Source organism: Arachis hypogaea, chromosome 14 (genome assembly GCF_003086295.3).
Source record: "Arachis hypogaea cultivar Tifrunner chromosome 14, arahy.Tifrunner.gnm2.J5K5, whole genome shotgun sequence".
Classification (NCBI taxonomy): domain Eukaryota; kingdom Viridiplantae; phylum Streptophyta; class Magnoliopsida; order Fabales; family Fabaceae; genus Arachis; species Arachis hypogaea.
In genome coordinates, this window is record NC_092049.1 from 45,594,338 (window position 1) to 45,614,649 (window position 20,312).

Here is a 20,312-nt window from a genome sequence, read left to right on the forward strand (position 1 = left end):
AGCATTCCCACTTGTTTGACTTTTCCTTACCTAGTAAAGGATAACCAAACAGAACAACCATTAATTATAAATTAATCTTACAATCATACCATCAATGATAGAGATTCTAACCAATCAATTCCCAGTCAAGGCTTTTATTTATATTATTTAAAAATCCTCAATTTAAATTCCAATTTACTTAGCTCAACTTCTTGGAACATCTGATTAATAAAATAGCACACTTTTCTGCAACTCGTTGGGAGACGACCTGGGACTTAAAACTCCCAGTAAATTTAATTGAAATTCTCTGTGACACATTTCTAAATTGATAGGCAGATTTTCGGTGAGTTAAGAACTATACTTGCAATGTAACCATTTTAATAAATTTTTAATTCACCAACTTCTGCTTCCCATCAATATCCCTTCAAGTAGGGTTTCAATCCTGGAGAGCCTATCTTCAGATGATGGTGAGTTGAGATTGGAGGGGTGAGAAGGGCCATTTTAACTTTGGTATGGATGTTGAGGTGTGTTGTTAGGTGGGTACTGAAATGATCTCTGTGTGGAATGTTGGTGAGTTGCATTGTTGCTGGGGTTGTGGCGTCTCTGATCTTGGCCTTGATCCTGTTGATTTCCCCACCCAAAGTTTGGGTGGTTCCTCCAACCAGGATTATATGTTTTGGAGTCTGGGTCATGGTGCTGCCTAGGTGAATTTCTAATGTAGTTGGCTTGTTCCTGATCACCCTCCGCCTCTTCATTCACTCCTTCCTGAGTTGCTGCTACTTGATTCTTCTCCATCTTCTTGGTGAGGTCAGCTAATTGCTTAGTAATCATCTTGTTTTGAGCTAGCAGTGCATCCACGTTGTTCAGCTCCATCACTCCTCTAGTGTTGCCTCTTTCAGAAGCATATAAATAGTCATTCTCAGCTACAGTCTCAATGACATCTATGGCTTCTTCAATGGTCTTCTTCTTATTCAGAGATCCCCCGGATGAGTGGTCTACTGCCTTCTTTGATTCATATGAAAGACCTTCATAGAAAATGTGCAACTGCACCCATTCATTGAACATATCTGGCAGGCATCTTCTTGTCAGGTCCTTAAACCTCTCCCATGCTTCATATAGAGTCTCACCATCCTGCTGCCTGAATGTTTGTACCTCAGCTCTCAACCTGTTGATCCGTTGAGGAGGATAGAATCTTGCTAAGAACTTGTTCACCACATCTTCTTAGGTTGCTAAACTCTCCTTTGGAAAGGATTCCAGCCATTTAGATGCTTTGTCCTTGAGTGAGAAAGGGAACAAAAGTAGTCTATAAGGGTCAGGATGAACACCATTAGACTTCACAGTATCGCATATCCTCAGGAAGGTGGTTAGATGTTGATTGGAGTCTTCTTGGACACTTCCTCCGAATGAACAATTGTTCTGAACAAGGGTGATGAGCTGTGGCTTTAGTTCAAAGTTGTTGGCATGTATGGTTGGCCGTTGGATGCTACTTCCACAGTTTCCTGGGTTTGGATTGATGTAAGAACCCAGAACTCTTCTCTCTTGCCCAGCCTGATGTGCTGGACCTTCTCGGCCATGGTTGTGAGCCTCTTCTTCATGATGGTTCTCCATATTCTCATACATATCTGGTTCAAAGTACTCCTCCTCTTCCTCAGCACCAACTACTCTCTTTCCTTTTGCTTCTCTCCTTAATCTAAGGAAGGTCCTCTCAGGTTCAGAATCAAAGGAAGTTGAAGCCCCGCTTCTTCTACCTGTCATACAACCAACAAGGCACAAGCAAGAGAGATAGATGCAGACAGTAATTTCTACAAAAATGCTGTTAGTGTGAGTGATGCAATATATCAAACAGTTAGTGGGTTAGTGACTGAATTGTAAACAACTAAGAAAATAGGTAGGGGAAAGGGAAGAAAATAGCCAAATAGAAAGTAAATTACTCAAATAAACTTAAATTAAACAAAATAAAAACAAATGCTCAAGCTAGTTATCCACCAATTTAATCATTGTCGATACAAAATTAATCCCCGGCAATGGCGCCATAAACTTGATGCACGGAAACTTGTCCTTTAACAAATCTCCCTCGGTAAGTATACCGAATTGTCGTCAAGTAAAAACTCACAATAGAGTGAGGTCAAATCCCACAGGGATTGATTGGTCAAGCAACTTTAATTGGAAGAATGTTCTAGTTGAGCTAAGCAGAAATTGGGTTGAGAATTGCAGGAAATTAAATGGCGCGAAAGTAAATTACAGAAAATAAATGACGGAAGGTAAATTGCAGAATCTTAAATGGGGAAGGGGGTTTAGCATGAAAGTAAATGGCATAAAGTAAAGAGAATGAGTAAGATCAGAAATTGGGAGTTCATTGGGCTTAGGAGATGTTGCATTCTCCGGATCAAGTTCATTTTCACTCTTCCTCAATCAATGCATTCATTGATCTCCTTGGCAATCTTAAGTGATTGAATTCCAATTCCTTGGTAATTCAATCTCTCAAATCAGATCAATAGCCAATTCCTTGGTCTAATTGCTCATGAGAAGAGATGAAGTGTGGTCACTGATTATACCACATGTATTTCCAAATCAAAGTATTGGAAGAATTATATGTCACCATATCCGCCCAAACCCCAATTTGGTCCAGCATGAGAAAGCAATTCTAGCATGATCTCTTCATTCCTCTTCCACAGTTCAGAAGAAATCCAAGTATGAATAGCTTCTTTTCCAAGATAACTACTCAATTGGATGAAGATTGAAAGCTTTCTAGTAAAATCAAGAGAAAAGAGAGAAGAAGGATAATGAAAACTATTATTGATCCATCAAATTACAACAGAGCTCCCTAACCCAATGAAAGGGGTTTAGTTGTTCATAGCTCTGGGAATGAAAAGCATAGATGGAGAGTACATTTTGAGAATTAAACTAAAAGTTGCAGAAAAAGTAAAATACAGAGAGTAATTCTAATAATGCCAAAAGCTCTTCTTTCTAGTTCAAAGTTCTACCTATTTATACTATTCTTCTGATCTTCTAGTTGGCTCTTCAAGTCTTGGATATGGGCCTTTGGATCTTGAGTTGAAGCAATTATCTTCTTCAGTGGGCTTAGCTTTACTTGCAGAAAGAAAGTGTGAAGTAGGCAGGGATTCTAGCTTAGGACATTAGTGGCGTTAACGTTAAGTGAAAGTGTGGGTTCGAGAACGTTAGTGACAATCACCTTTTTCACTAACGTTCCTAACCCAAGGATGCTCCATGTTAACTTCAACATTAGTGGCATCAACGTGACCACTAACGTTGCCTCTTTGTCCTTCGCACACGTTATTGGGACTTACTTTTTCCAATAACGTTGAGAGTCCTCCTTTCTCCCTACATTAGAGTTCACGTTAGTGTGGCTAACGTGACCTTTAACGTAGGCTTGCCACATCTTCGAGAATGTTAGTGACACTTACCTTTGTCACTAACGTTCCAAAATGCCCCTACTTCCCACGTTAGAGTTAACGTTAACTAGGTTAACGTGGCTTCTAACGTGGTATTGCTAGACATCTCCAACGTTTCATTAGCACCTGAGGTATTATAAGAAAAACCATTTTATTATTTAATAAAATTTATCAATTTAATATAATTAAATTTATAGAATAAAATCACAAAATAAAAAAGATAGTAATAGAAAAATGAATTTGAATATTCAATAGGAGTAATATATTCAGATTTATAGATTTTATTAATCTATTAAATTTCGAATCTATTCGAAATCCTCTATAAAGATTCTCTTCTCAAATTGAATACTATTCAATACTATACCCAGCTAATATGCATACTTAAATACCGTTACTTTATAGCTAGATTTCGTTGTGAAAGACCTATTTTACTGGATATTTCATGGGTAGAGCCAAAGAGTGTGAACTGTAGAAGTTAATAATATGAATGAAATCCGGGCTTTATTGAAACCGTTGAATTCAGAATATGGTAAAGTAGCTCCGGGGTGGGGAACTACTCCTTTAATGGGTGTTGCAATGGCTTTATTTGCTATATTTCTATCTATTATTTTAGAAATTTATAATTCGTCCATTTTACTGGACGGAATTTCTATGAATTAGATTCATAAGAACCGACTAACTATCTTTTTTATTTATATCTTTTTTTAAATTCTCCCACGTTAATGTAACGTGGAAGCTAACGTGAGTAAAAGGGATGATGAGCCAACATTAGTGACAAAGGTGAGTGTCACTAACGTTGGCTCATCATCCCTTTTATTCACGTTAGCTTCCACGTTACATTAACGTGGGAGTTAACGTGGCTCATAGTGGCTCATCCCAACGTTAGTGACAAAGGTGGGTGTCACTAACGTTGGCGATTCTTTGCTCCCTCCACGTTAGAGTCCACGTTAACTGAGTTAACGTGGCAACTAACGTGGCTCAAAGTGGCTTAGCTCAACGTTAGTGAAAAAGGTGAGTGTCACTAACGTTGGTCATTCTTTTGTTTCCCCACGTTAGAGTCCACGTTAACTGAGTTAACGTGGCTCTTAACGTGGCCAATATGAGCTTGGTCCAACGTTAGTGACAAAGGTGAGTGTCACTAACGTTGGCTTCATTTTCTTCTTCCACGTTAACTACCACGTTAATGTAGTTAACGTGGCAATTAACGTGGGCTATGATGGCTTCGAGGATGTTAATGGCGATTACTTTTCTCATTAATGTTGCAAGCTAGCTCCCCTTCCACGTTAGAGGTCACGTTAGTTAGACTAACGTGGCTGCTAACGTGGTTCTTCCTTGCTTCCTTTGTCCTGAAATCAAGCAATAAAGTGCATCAAAGTTCTAGTCCAAGTTATGAGACATGCATCATCCAATTTGTCATTCAATTCATGCATAATTCTCATGAATTCATATAAAAATCACAATGTTAGCTTGAATCAAGATGTAAGTGAAATTCTACCCAAAACTTGCTTATTTCCTAAGAAAGTGCATGAAACTATCCTAAAACCATAAAGAAAAGGTCAGTGAAACTGGCCAAAATGCCCTGGCATCAGGGCACCGTCTCAAGTTGTATCATGGTGAACAAATGAAGAGCAACAAAGAGATTGAGGTATTCCTTTTGGGAGATGCACCTCTTAACAAAGGGCAATGAACAAGTGAGAGTCCAACTTAAGGACATTAAACAAAAGTGCTCGGTGGGAGACACCCCACCATGGTGAGATCTATCCTTTCTCCCCTTTGTGTACAGTTTTTGAATTCTTCATTGTTTTGTAATTGCTTAGCTACACTTTTGCTTGATTAGAATTGCTTGTGACTACCGTGGATTACTTGTTCATAAAGACTTGCATTGATTTTTCCATGAATGACTTGATTGTGTGGAAGAAGCACACTTCTCTTTAGATTTTGCATTGATTTTAGGTGTTTTTGACTTCTTTGGCTTGTTTGGTCAGTGAATACATGATAATTAGGCATTTTTTCATTCAAAAAAAGGGGGGGCACGCATGCGCGCACTGTGCGTGTATGCGTCCCTAGGCTTTCGGAACTCTTGGGCCATTTACCAGAGAGTTGTGCAAATTCTGGGCCAGCTTTGGGCCCTGGGCATAACCAACATCACGCGTGCGTGCACGAGACGCGTACGCATCCATGTCAATTCAAGCAAAAACACGCGTGCGCGCACTAGCCGCATACGCGTCACTACTGCGTTTAGCGACCCTGGGCCATCATCCAAAGAGTTGTGCCCTGGTTGGGCCAATTTCATGCTGCTGGCCCAGCTCAACTCACGCGTAGGCGCACCTGGCGCGCACGCGTACCTCGACCATAATGCTAATCGACGTGTCAGCGCACCGTGCGCGTCCGCGTCGCTCAACAAATTTTACTTTCTAGTACTTTTTCCCGAGAGTTGGGCCAGAGTTGTGACCAACCTGTGCTGAGGGAAAAACACATATGCACGCGCATGCGCACCTGGCGCTCGCGCGCACACTCACATTTTGCTACTTCACCCACACACGCACCGTGCGCGTCCGCGTCGTTACTGATTTTGCCCATGCGTGCGCACGCATGCATGGCGCGCGCACGTCGATTTTGCGAACCAATCGAATGAGAGTGTGCCTTTCTCCTTCCATTTTCTTCCTTTCTTCTTACCACCACCTCTCTTCTTCACCTCTACCCTCCTCTACCATCCCTACCTCCTCTTCTCTGCCACCACCGGTGGCAACCACCACCTCCGGCGGACCCACACCTCTCTTTTCTCTCTTCCCTCTGTTCTTCTTCACTAACCTTTCTCTCACCTCCATACCCTACCTCCTCTTCTCCCTCTCAATGTACTCCTCATTTCTAATTTTTGTTTCCTTTTCCCTTTTTTTCCATTCCCTTAGTTACATGCTCTTACTCTTTTTCTTAAGTAGTCACATTCATGTTCTCTTTGTTTATTGCATTTTATTTTCTTATTTCTTTTCATTTTCTCATGGGTGTTCTACGTGGAGCTTACTCTTGCATTGATGAGTTTGTTTGATTTACTTGCTTTCTTTTGTCTTTAGTGGTGTGATATGATGATTGTTGATGCTTTATGGGATGCTACATTGTCACTCTTCTCTAAGTTTTTGTCATAAAGGGATGCACACCAAGTGTTTGATGAAAGACCCATAAGACTTCTTGGAATTATTTTTGACTAAGTGTTCTCTATTTTGGTGTTCTTTCTCATTCACTTGTTTGTTCATGCATACATTGAGCTTACTACATTTCTTGCTTCATTTCTACAAGCTCATCCCCTATTTTTCTTACTTCTTGCTATTGTTGTTAAGAGTGTGCGCTTCTCATGCTTCTTGTTTGCATGCCTATACCACTCATGTATCACATGCTAGTGACTAGCTATGATCTTCATTATTGCCTTAGTTACATGTTGCAGCTGTCATGTATCTAAGCCATTTATTCTTTTATGCTTTACCACTTGCATGATTATTCTTTCTTGGTGCCTCTTTAAGCTTAATTTCACCACCTTTCTTTCTTTTCTAGGATAGTGATCAAAAGAGACAATGGAAAGGCGCCCAAGAAAGCACCATCACGGTCTACTAGCAAAGCACAACAAGACCCGCGAGCTAAGCTCCTCATCACCAAGACTAGGAGCGTTGCTAACATTGATGTTTTGGAAAAAGACAATCCGGCGAGGGATTCGAACAAGTTCCCCAACCGCTATTGTGAACTTTTCTATCCCTTGATCAAGCCCAGGAACTATCAAGCGGAGCCCTTTCTAGCCCCTTGACGTGGCAGAAATTGGTGAGTTAAGAAATTGTTATAAGACATACGTTGCAAGTACAGTTCTTAACCAACCGAAAATCCGTTTATCAATTTAGAAGGGTTGTCACAAAATTAAAATTAAAATACTGGGAGTATGAATCCCAGGTCGTCTCCCAACGAGTTACAGAAAGATGTGCTAATTTATTAATCAGATGTTTTCGAAAATAGTTTGAGTTGATAAACAAGAAATTTAATTAGAGAATTTATGTAAATTAAATAAAAACCTTGACTGGGAGTAGATTAGTTGGAAGCCCTATTCTTGTTGGAGTACTCTCAAGATTAATTGATAATTAAAGGTTGTTCTGCTTAGTTATCCCTTACAAGATAGAGGAAAGTCAAGCAAGTTGGAAAGTTATTTCTATTCACAAGTTCCAATCCTTCCCCTTGGAAAAGATTAGTGTGAGTGACTAGAGGAAAATCCAACAATAAACCTAATTACAATTTTTCTCTTGAGCATTCCAACTCAAGGTCCTCCTTTCAATCAACTCCCAATCAAGTTATGGAACTACTCGCTCATTATGAATGTAAACTACATAACATAAGAAAGGGAAATAAAGAAAGACATGATAAATAATAATCAAAAGATCAATTAAAAATAAAAACTATTCTTGTATTAATAAATTCTAAAAATAATCCAATAGTGATTCTGAATAAATAAAGACATGGAAGAGTAAGAGACAAGTAAGGAAACAAACTAGAATGACGAAGTCTTGACGGAGGTAATAACTCTTCTCAATGTCCCAATCCAAAAAGCAATAAAATCAAATCCTAAGAACTATGAATGTGTAGAGAGAAAACCTAGAGGAGAGGTAAAATCAGATCTAAAACTAAAACTATGCAGAATGAATGTTCTCCCTTGGTCTCTGCATGTTCCCTGGCTCTAATCTGCTTTTCTGGGCCGAAAATTGGGTCAAAACAGGGCCCAAAATCGCCCCCAGTGAATTCTACAGATCGCGCATATCACGCGATCGCGTCATCCAGCGTTTTGCCTTGCCACGCATGTGCGTCGTCCACGCCTTCGCGTCGCTGGTGCAGTTTCCAATCCGCGCGGTCGCGTGATCCATGCGTCCGCGTCACTGTAATTTCTTCTATGTCGTGCGGTCGCGTGAGCCATGCGTCCATGTCACTTCTCGCTAGTTATCTCCTTAATTTCTTGTGTTCCTTCCATTTTTCCAAGCTTCCTTTCTAATCTCCAAGTCATTCATGCCCTATAAAGCCTGAAACACTTAACACACAGATCACGGCATCGAATGGAATAAAGGAGAATTAAAATACAAAATTAAAAGTCTCTAGGAAGCAAGTTTTCAACGATAAGTATTTTTAGGAAGGAATTATAAATGCATGCTTATTTAATGAATAAGTGGGTAAAGATTTGATAAAACCACACAATTAAACACAATATAAACCATAAAATAATGGTTTATCAACCTCCCCACACTTAAACATTAGCACGTCCTCATGCTTAGTTGAAGGAGATAAAATAAATGAGTAGAAGGTAAGGGTAAGGATACATATATGGTTAAGTAAGCTTTATAAATTGAATCTTTAATTAACCTAAGCTTTAACCCACACATATGTACATTCTATATAACTTAAATCTCATACCTAGCTACCCAAAATTTCCCTTTCACATTCCTTACTCGTGTATCAACTTTCATTTTAATTTTATCATACATGCATTGATCTTTGAATTCTTAACTTAACATTAGGGTAATTTTATCCCCTTATTTAATTATTGAATATTTTTGGATTTTTTTTTAACATAAATATGAAAATAAACATAGCTTATCAATGCACATAGATTTTTTATTCTTATAGTTTCACATGAGTAGGTACCCAAATTCCCATTATATCATAATGACACATTCCCTTATTATCTTTTGTTCCCACAATTTTCCCATACTTAATTAACACACAATTCTATCTTAAGCTAACCAAAGATTCAATTGGGATATAAAATTATTTTTTCGCTTAAGGCTAGTAATGTGGTAAAATGCAGAATAAATGGGATTTAAAGGCTCAAAGTGGCTAACAAAGGTAATTGAAAGGGTAGGCTTAATTTGGATAAGTGAGCTAAACAAATAATGGCCTCAATCATGTGCAAGCATATAAATATATTAAACATTGGACATATAGGATGAAACAAAATACATATTACAATCATAGAGAAGTAAACACACAAGAACAAAATAATTATGGTTAAATAATGTAACCATGTATAAAGGCTCAAATCTCACAGGTTGTGTGTTCCTTAGCTCAAAAACCATGTTCCAAATACAACTTCAAGAAAATTTAACATAAAAGTTTTAATTAAAATTAGTGAAATTTTGTTCTAAAAAAATAGGGTCTTAGAAGAAACTTATTGTCTTTTCAATCAAGTAGAACATGCATGCAGCTAATCTATTACTATGTAATTTATCCTATTCTACCAAAGAAAAACTAATTAAATATCCTATTTTATTGGTGTTAGGGAAGAGAAATTACCTCCGGAAGTCAGGTACTGACCGACCTCCCCACACTTAAGGCTTTGCACCGTCCTTGGTGCCATCTGTCAAGAACAAAGGTGGGCTGGTAGCAGCATCTCCACAGTCGGGACCGTCATGGCTCCCAGTGCTGGTAAAGGAAGTGGAGTCCGGGGTGTCTGAGTCTCTGTATTTTCCCTTAAGTAGCTCCTTGAGGTATGTGAATCGGCGCTTGTTACGGCGCTCTCTTAGCTTTGCTTTGTGTTCCTACCAATCCAACCTTTCAAGTATCTGATGGAGCAGTTGAGTGGTTGTAGGTGCTTGTGGTGTTGAAGGAGGAATGTCTTCAGCCTGATCAGTAGGCTGGCTTGTAGTGGCTGTTGGAGGTCTGATGTATTTCCCGTTAGGGACATATTGATCTTCCCGTGGAAGCATGGCTTTGGTGTCCCCAGCTCTGTAGGAGACTCCGGCCGCTGAGACAAGATCTGAAATAAGGGTGGGAAAAGGTAAGTTGCCCGCAATTTGTACGTGTCCCATAGCACTCCGGATGTGTCTTGGTAGGTTCAGAGGCTGGACTGTAAGGATGCACCATAGTAGAACGGCCATGTCTGCAGTGAAGGAGGATTCGTGAGTGCTCAAAAAAACGTAATGGGACATAATCTGTGCCCATACACGAGCCTCTAAGGTGAGTGCAGAAGTCGATATTTCCTTAGGACGGGAACGATGGTATCTGTAGATCAATCTGCTGCCAGGTAGTGCGATAACTATGTGGACAGCGTCCCAGTCAAATTGGTACATCTGGCGCTTGAGTACGGCTTCTTGAAATGCGTCCAGTCCTTCTGGAGTAGGGAGAAGATCTAAAGCTCGTTGAATGGCCTCTTCGGTGATGGGGATTTGCTTCTGATGGACATAGACAGATTGCAGGGTCGGCAGGTGGAAGTTGGAGTAGAACTCGACAACCAAGGAAAGATTGACCTGCCGTGGTTGTCTTTGTAGGAAACCCCATTGTCATCATGTAATTTGTGGCTCAACAAATTCAGCAATATTGTTTGGGAGGATAAGAAGGTATTCGTTGTTGTAACTCCTTTCTGCCAGGATGGGGAACATCTGCTCACAGTAGCGATTGGGAAATCGAGCAGTGTCCTTTGCTGGGAAGGCTTTCTCTTTATCATCAACCTTTATAATCCTCTTAATTCTTTTTGTTGAGGGCTTTACTGCAGTTGAAGAAGGCTCTGCCACTAATGCTCGTTTTGTTCCTCTTCTTGCTGTTGATTTGGGAGCAGCTTTCTCCTTGCCTTTCTTGGTGGTCATCCTAAAAGGGAGAAAAGAGAAAATATGTCAAAATGTTAAGGGATAGAGCAAGGAATACAACGGGAAAGGTGGTAAGTAATGCATATTAAAAGATAAATGATGTTAACACATGGTCATGACTACATGTGAAAAGTTATCAACGGAAAATAGCTAGTGCATATGATGACAATTAAATGCAAGGTGTTTATTGGCATGCAGGCAAAGGCATGAGTAGCATAGATCAAGCATTTAATGTTCAAGTTAGATTACCAAGCCTTTCAAACTGATAATTTATTTGTAATGACAAGTATATTAAATTAATATGATATGAAAAAGGGTTTTGTGAAAAGCAAGCATTTAGAGTAGGAGAATAAAATAATTCAAAAATAGTGCACAATGCCATACGGGCATTTTCACAAACACATAGCATGCATGGTAAAGAAAAGGAATAATAATGACCCTACTAAATATCTAACACCAATTAAAAGAAAAAGAAAGAAAAAAGAAAACATGAATAATGAAAATAAAAAGAAAAAGAAAAGAAGAAGAAAACATAAATTAAGAAGAATAGAAAAGTAAGGAAGGGGAAGAAAAGAAAAACCTTGTTAATGGTGGTGAGAGAGAGAAAGTAGAAAGTAAGAAGGAAGGAAGGTGGAAGAAAGGGGAAGAAAATAATGAGGAGGGAAAAGAAAAGGTAGAATTTGGGGAAGAGAAAGATAAGATATTTGGCAAATTAGGATAAGCTGTGCGGCGCAAGCAACGCGGACGCGTGGGGGACGCGTTCGCGGGAGTTGCGCTTAAATTAGTCGACGCGGTCGCGTCGGTCATGCGGACGCGTGACGCGTTTTGTGCTACTGGCGCGAGGGCAGCCTCGTGCTCGCACAACTCTCTGTTCAAAACTTAGTATTGCCAAAATCCAGGGTGACGCGATCGCGTGGTTGACGCGATCGCGTGAGTGGCCATTATAGGGGTATGACACGGACGCGTGAGCCATGCGTCCGCGTGGTAAGGTTTGTGCGTTCAGCACCAGTCCAGCACCACTCTTGCACATCTTTTGGTCGTGCACCCTTTTTTACGTCGAATTTCAGGTCACTCGGCCGTGTGAGTGACGCGGACGCGTGGGAGGCATTTTTCCCATGTGATGCAGATGCATCGGTAACGTGGTCGCGTGAGGTGATTTGCACCAGGGGCACGCCTCCAGCCATGCTCCCGCGTGACTCTCTGTTCGATTTATTATTCTCTCTGAGCCACCTGCGACGCGGACGCGTCGGTGACGCTGTCGTGTCGCGGCTCTCCCTCTCTTTTTTTTTTAAATTAAAATATGCAATTGCAGATGCAAACTAAATGTGCTAATAATGAGAAGAGTTATTGAAAAAGAAAACTAAGAACAAAGAAAGGAACAATCATACCATGGTGGGTTGTCTCCCACCTAGCACTTTGCTTTAACGTCCGTAAGTTGGACGCTCCACTAGCTCAGTCTTCTGCTGTGAGTGAATCTTCCAAGAGGAAGATATCTAACTCCTTGTTTTTCGTCACCTTCTCACCATGATATAGCTTCAAACGATGCCCATTAACTTTGATGAGTGTAGAGCTTGAAGGGTGACTTAGGTGAAAAACTCCGTACGGCTTAGCCTTCTCTACTCTATATGGACCTTCCCATCTTGATCTCAACTTGCCTGGCATGAGCCTCAGTCTGGATTTGTAAAGGAGGACTAAGTCCCCAGGGTGGAACTCTTTCCTCTTGATGTGCTGATCATGTACAGCCTTCATCTTTTCTTTGTACAACCTTGAGTTCTCATAAGCTTCCAGGCGAAGGCTTTGCAATTCTTGCAGTTGCAACTTTCTTTCAGCTCCGGCTTCCTCAAATCCCATGTTGCACTCCTTTACTGCCCAAAAGGCTTTGTGCTTTACTTCAGCTGGGAGATGACAGGCTTTTCCATAGACTAAGCGAAAGGGACTCATCCCAATGGGTGTCTTGTATTCTGTTCTGCATGCCCAAAGTGCATCTTGTAGCCTGGTACTCCAGTCTCTCCTATGAGGTTTGACTATCTTCTGCAATATACGCTTTATCTCACTGTTAGACACCTCAGCTTGCCCATTAGTCTGAGGATGGTAGGCTGTTGCTACTTTATGAATTATCCCATGCTTCTTCAGTAATCTTGTTAGTCTCCTGTTACAAAAATGGGTGCCTTGATCGCTCACGATTGCTCGTGGTGATCCAAAGCAACAAATAATGTGGTTTCTCACAAAGGAAACAACAGTGTTAGCATCATCAGTGCGGGTAGGAATTGCTTCCACCCATTTGGAAACATAATCTACAGCTAACAATATGTAAAAATAACCATTAGAATTTGAAAATGGACCCATGAAGTCAATGCCCCAAACATCAAAAATTTCACAGAAAAGCATAATTTGTTGAGGCATCTCATCCCTCCTGGATATATTACCAAATTTTTGGCATGGGAAACAGGATTTACAAAATTCAGCAGTGTCTTTAAAAAGAGTAGGCCACCAGAATCCACAGTCTAAGATTTTTCTAGCAGTTCTTTGAGGGCCAAAATGTCCTCCACTCTCAGATGAGTGACAGGCCTCTAAAATGGACTGAAATTCTTATTGAGGTACACACCTTCTAATTACCTGGTGAGCGCCACATCTCCATAAATATGGGTCATCCCATATATAATATTTAGACTCGCTTTTCAGCTTGTCTCTTTGATGCTTAGTAAAGTTTGGAGGAAAAGTGCGGCTAACTAGATAATTAGCTACAGGTGCATACCAAGGGACTACCTCAGATACTGCTTCCAGGTTATTAAATGGGAAATTATCAGCTATAGGAGTGGACTCATCTTTAATGTGCTCAAGGTGACTCAAGTGGTCCGCCACTAAATTCTGGTTACCACTCCTATCCTTTATTTCCAAATCAAATTCTTGTAGTAGCAGTATCTAACGTATAAGCCTTGGTTTGGATGCCTTTTTAGCTAATAAATACTTTAGAGCCGCGTGGCCTGAATACACTACTACTTTAGTACCAAGTAAATAGGCTCGGAATTTATCCAGAGCAAAAACAATAGGAAGAAGCTCTTTCTCAGTAGTAGTGTAATTAGACTGAGCAGCGTCTAAAGTCTTAGACGCGTAAGCAATTACAAAGGGGTCCTTACCTTCACGCTGAGCCAGCGCTGCTCCTACTGCATGGTTGGAAGCATCGCACATGATCTCAAATGGCTGGCTCCAGTCAGGTCCTCTCACAATTGGAGCTTGAGTAAGGGCAGTCTTTAGCTTATCAAACGCTTGTTTGCAATCCTCACTGAACTCGAACTCAATATCTTTCTGCAGTAATCTGGATAAGGGAAGTGCTACCTTACTAAAGTCATTAATGAATCTCCGGTAAAAACCTGCATGGCTAAGGAACGAACGGACTTCCCTCATAGAGGAGGGGTAAGGCAAACTAGAAATAACATCCACCTTTGCTAGATCTACAGAAATGCCAGTATTAGACACAACATATCCTACTACAATACCTTGTTTAACCATATAGTGACATTTTTCAAAATTTAATACAAGGTTTGTACTGACACATCTATCTAATACTCTAGATAAACTATCTAAGCAAAGGCTAAAAGAATAACCATAAACGCTAAAATCATCCATAAAAACCTCCATACAGTCCTCAATGAGGTCAGAGAAAATACTCATCATGCACCTTTGGAAAGTAGCTGGTGCATTGCACAAGCCAAAGGGCATTCTCTTATAAGCATAAGTCCCAAAAGGACAGGTAAAAGTAGTCTTTTCCTGATCTTCAGGAGCTATATGAATCTGGAAATAACCTGTGTAACCATCTAAAAAGCAATAATGTGATTTACCTGACAGGTGATCCAGCATTTGATCAATGAATAGAAGAGGATAGTGATCCTTACGAGTGGCCTGATTTAGGCGCCTGTAATCAATGCAGACCCTCCAGGTGTTCTATACTCTGGTTTCTATGAGCTCTCCATGCTCATTCTTCACTGTAGTGACTCCAGACTTCTTGAGCAACACTTGTACTGGGCTTACCCATTCACTATCTGAGATGGGGTAGATAATATCTGCCTCTAGTAGTCTGGTCACTTCCTTTTTGACAACCTCCAAGATAGTGGGATTCAGTCTTCTCTGGGGTTGACGAATAGGCCTAGCTCCCTCTTCTAAAAATATTTTGTGCTCATAAACTTGAGGGTTGATGCCTACTATATCTACCAAACTCCACCCAATTGCCTTCTTATGCCTCCTCAGCACACTAAGTAACTGCTCTTCTTGTTGAGAAGTAAGTTCCCGTGCAATGATAACTGGAAACTTCTGCTTGTCCTCAAGGTAAGCATATTTAAGGTGTGGAGGAAGGGGTTTTAATTCCAACTTCTGCTCATGGCCAGGCTCTGGATTGTCTGGAGTTGGTGACAATGGTAAAGTACTTTCATTGTCCTCAGAAAGTGTCCCCACACTCGGACCTTGTCCTATGTACTTCTCTTCTAACTCCTCCTGGTGAATTTCAGCTACGGTTTCATCTATGATGTCACACTAGAGGATAGAATGATCTTCTGGTGGGTGCTTCATAACTCCATTCAGATTGAAGCTTACTACTCGGCCATCTATTTCAAAAGAGTATGTTCCTGAAAAAGCATCCAATTTGAACTTCGAGGTCTTCAGGAATGGTCTTCCGAGTAGGATTGATGTGGCTTCTCCGAGTCATTTTGGGGCATTTTCAGGATATAAAAATCAATGGGAAATGTGAGCCCCTTAATGCCCACTAATACATCTTCAGCAACTTCAGCCACTGTAATAATGCTTTTATCTACTAACACAAAACGAGCTGCCGACCTTTTTAAGGGAGGGAGCCTCAAAATATCATATATAGACAAAGGCATTATACTCACACATGCTCGTAAATCACACATGCAGTCAGAAAGTACCACACCACCAATAGTACAATTAACCATACATGGACCTGGATCACTACACTTTTCAGGTATACCTCCCATTAAAGCAGATATAGAACTACCTAAAGGAATAGTTTCTAATTCTTTAATTTTGTCTTTATGTATACATAAATCTTTTAGAAACTTTGCGTATTTAGGTACCTGTTGAATAACATCAAAAAGGGGAATAGTTACCTCAACCTTTTTAAATATTTCTACCATTTTGGGATCAGGTTCCAACTGCTTCCTGGGCTTCCTTGCAAGTTGTGGAAATAGAATAGGAATGGCGTTTTCTATAGTGTCTGCGCCCTTTGGTGCTTCTTCCTATGATTGAGCTTCTTCTTCTTCAGCCATGTCCTATATGTCCTCTTCCTCCTCAACATCTTTTATTTCCACTTCCTCTTCAGCTGAGGCGTGTTCTGATGGGATTGGCTCTTCCTGATTCCTCTCTTGCAATGTGGTTCCGGAACTTAGGGTGATGGCATTAATGCCACCCTTTGGATTGGGTAATGGTTGAGAGGGGATTTCACTGGAGCTCAAAGGTTGGTTATTGGAGTTATTTATTGATCCAATCTGCGATACAAGAGCTTGTAAGGTAGAGTTCAGACCATTTAGAGTAGAAGTAAGGTTGTTTTCCATGGCCTGCTGTCTCCGATCAATAGATTGTAGTAATTCATCATTAGAAGATGAAGAAGGAGAAGTGATCTGAGAGGTCTGCTATTGGTTGTGCTGTGATCCTTGGAATTGCCTTAGGTGAGGTGCTCTGTAAGGCTGGTTCTGGTTTTTCTGCCTATTGTTGTTATTATTCCACCTCTGATTTCCCTAATTGTCTCTGCCTCCTCTATTATTGTTGTCCCTCCAACTCTGATTAGAATTATCTCTCCAACCTTGGTTGAAATTGTCCTGCCATCCATGGTTGTAGTTGCCACCTTGATTGTATCCTTGATTGGGACGGTCATAGAAGTTATGAGTTGCTGCCACAGTGTTGTCTTCTTCCTGGAGCTGCGAATATTCATCAGTATAGTGGCTATAATCAGCACAGATTCTGCACACTCTCTGTGGGACTGACTGTTGGCTTTGCTGTGGTGGAAAAGGTTGAGCTTACTAAACTTGTTGTTGATTCAATTGCATCTGCTTCAGTAAGTTGGTCATCTCACATATACTCTGAGTTAGAGCAGCAGTCTCTCTACTAGAGGATACTTCTGCAACAACTTTTGAACGGCCTTGTTTCTGCCTGTGATTCTGAGTAGATTCAGCTAAGTCGCTGATCAATTGCCATGCCTCATCAGTGTTCTTGTACTTTTTCATAGACCCATTGCTAGCACTTTCCAATGTGGTCTTATCTTGGGGCCTCATACCCTGTGTGACGTAGCCGAGCAACACTATCTTGTCAATCATATGGTGGGGGCATGCTTCCAGAAGGTTGTTGAAGCGCTCCCAATATTCATAGAGAGTTTTGGACTCGTCTTGAACAATCATGGAAATGTCTTTCCTCAGTTTATCAGTAACTTCAGCTGGAAAGAATTTTTCCAAAAATTCTCTTCTGAGCGTATCCCAGTCAGAAATAGTTGCTGCGGGTTGAGTGTAGTACCACTGATGAGCGGATATTTTATACGCTTTTTGGGGTTAATTTCATGTAGTTTTTAGTATGTTTTAGTTAGTTTTTAGTATATTTTTATTAGTTTCTAGGCAAAAGTCATATTTCTGGACTTTACTATGAGTTTGTGTGTTTTTCTGTAATTTTAATTATTTTCTGGCTGAAATTGAGGGAGCTGAGCAAAAATCTAATTTAGGCTGAAAAAGGACTGCTGATGCTGTTGGATTTTGACCTCTCTGCACTCAAAGTGGATTTTCTGGAGCTACAGAAGTCCAATTGGTGCGGTATTAACTGCGTTGGAAAGTAGACATCCAGGGCTTTCTAGCAATATATAATGGGCCATACGTTTCTCAAGGATAGACGACGTAAACTGGCGTTCAACGCCAGTTCCATGTTGCATTCTGGCGTTAAACGCCAGAAATAAGTTACAAGTTGGAGTTAAATGCCAGAAATAGGTTACAACCTGGCGTTTAACTCTAGAAATAGCCTAGGCATGTGTAAAGCTCAAGTCTCAGCCCCAGCATACACCAAGTGGGCCCCAGAAGTGGATTTCTGCTCTATCTATCATAGTTTACTTATTTTCTGTACCTAGGTTACTAGTTTAGTATTTAAACAACTTTTAGAGATTTATTTTGTACCTCATGACATTTTAGATCTGAACTTTGTATTTTTTTACGGCATGAGTCTCTAAACTCCATTGTTGGAGGTGAGGAGCTCTGCTGTGTCTCGATGAATTAATGCAATTACTTCTGTTTTCCATTCAAACACGCTTGTTTCTATCTAAGATATTTATTCGCACTTCAGTATGATGAATGTGATGATCCGTGACACTCATCACCATTCTCTACCTATGAACGCGTGCCTGACAACCACCTCCGTTGGGCGTAGTGACAGACGCAAAAAGGATCAATGGATCCTATTCCAGCATGAGTGAGAACCGATATATGATTAGCCGTGCGGTGACAGCGCATCTGGACCATTTTCACTGAGAGGACGGATGGTAGCCATTGACAACGGTGATCTACCAACACACAGCTTGGCATAGGAGGAACCTTGCGTGCATGAAGAAGAAGACAGGAGGAAAGCAAAGATTCAGAAGACAAAGCATCTCCAAAACTCCAACATATTCTCCATTACTACATAACAAGTATTTAATTCATGCTCTTTTATTTTTCACAATCCAAACTAATAATTATAATTGATTTCCTGACTAAGAAATACAAAATAACCATAGCTTGCTTCAAGCCGACAATCTCCGTGGGATCGACCTTTACTCACGTAAGGTATTACTTGGACGACCCAGTGCACTTGCTGGTTAGTGGTACGACTTGTGAAAAGTGTGATTCACAATTCGTGCACCAAGTTTTTGGCGCCGTTGCCTGGGAATGTTCGAGTTTGGACAACTGACGGTTTATTTTGTTGCTTAGATTAGGAAAAAAATTTTCTTTTTGGTTTAGAGTCTTCTATTATTGTTTTTGGTTGAAATTTCTTTTTTTTTTTTAAATCCTTATTTTCTCTTTTTAAATTTTTCGAAAATTTTATAAACTGATAATTGGGTTTTTCTGTTTGAGTTTAGTTTCATATATTAAGTTTGGTGTCAATTGCATGCTTTTATTTTCTTTTAAATTTTCGAATTTTTGTTCTTGTTCTTGTTCTTGTCAATTTTTCTTATTTGATCTTTAGTTTTCTTGTTCTGTGTCTTTTCTTGTTTTTCTTGTGCTTTTTCAAAATATCAATTTTCAAAAAAAAAAACTTATTTATTAAATACCTTATTAAAACACGTTAAATCTATAGCTCAATTGGCTAGAGCGTTGTGCTTATGTTCTTGGTAATTGGCTATCTTCTTTTTAAAACTTTTTCAAAAATAATTTTTCTTTAATTAAATCTTGTCCCAAACTTTAAGTTTGGTGTTTTCTCGTTAATTTTTCTTTAGTTTTTGAGAATTTTATTTTGGTTTTCTAAAAATTTTAAATTTGGTGTTCTATCTTCATGTTCTTGTTGTTCTTGTGAATCTTCAAGGTGTTCTTGAGTCTTCCTTGTGTTTTGATCTTAAAATTTTTAAGTTTGGTGTTCCTTGACGTTTTTCCTCCAAAATTTTCGAAAATAAGGAGCATTAGATCTAAAAATTTTAAGTTGTGTGTCTTTTGGGTATTTTTCTCTTTCATCATAAAATTCAAAAATAAAAAAAAATATCTTTTCTAACTATTTTTAAGAAAATATTTCGAAATTTTTTCTATAAAAATTCAGATTTCAATTTCAAAATTTTATCTTATCATATCTTAGCTGTCAAGTTTTTAAAAATCATATCTTTTTCAAAAATATCCTAACCACTTTCTCTCCCCTCACTTTTTCGAAAATCCTCATAAATTATTTTTAATTCTTTTTTTTTAATTGTAATTTTTTATTTTATTTTATTTTATTTTATTTCGAATTTTTTTATAATAAAATAAATAAAATAAATCCACATTATCTCCCTTTCTCCATCATGGACCTAAGTGGAAATGAACAGTCCAGAAGGACTCTGGGGTCATATGCTAACCCGACTACTGCTTCATATGGGAGTAGTATCTGTATACCCTCTATCGGAGTCAGTAGCTTTGAGTTGAATCCTCAGCTCATTATCATGGTGCAGCAAAGTTGCCAGTATTTCGGTCTTCCACAGGAAGAACCTATAGAGTTTCTGGCACATATTTTACAAATTGCTGACACAGTACATGATAAGGAAGTAAATCAGGATGTCTACAGATTATTACTGTTTCCATTTGCTGTAAAAGACAAAGCTAAGAGGTGGTTAAAT

At 39.6% G+C, this 20,312-nt stretch overlaps 1 non-coding gene across 1 annotated transcript; it reads left to right on the top strand.

The window, feature by feature from the left end:
- Window positions 1-1,039: 1,039 nt before the first annotated feature.
- On the top strand, window positions 1,040-1,146 carry LOC112746348 (small nucleolar RNA R71). Its single transcript, XR_003174238.1, has one exon. It is a non-coding gene; the product is annotated as a small nucleolar RNA R71 (small nucleolar RNA).
- The last annotated feature ends 19,166 nt before the right edge of the window (window positions 1,147-20,312 follow it).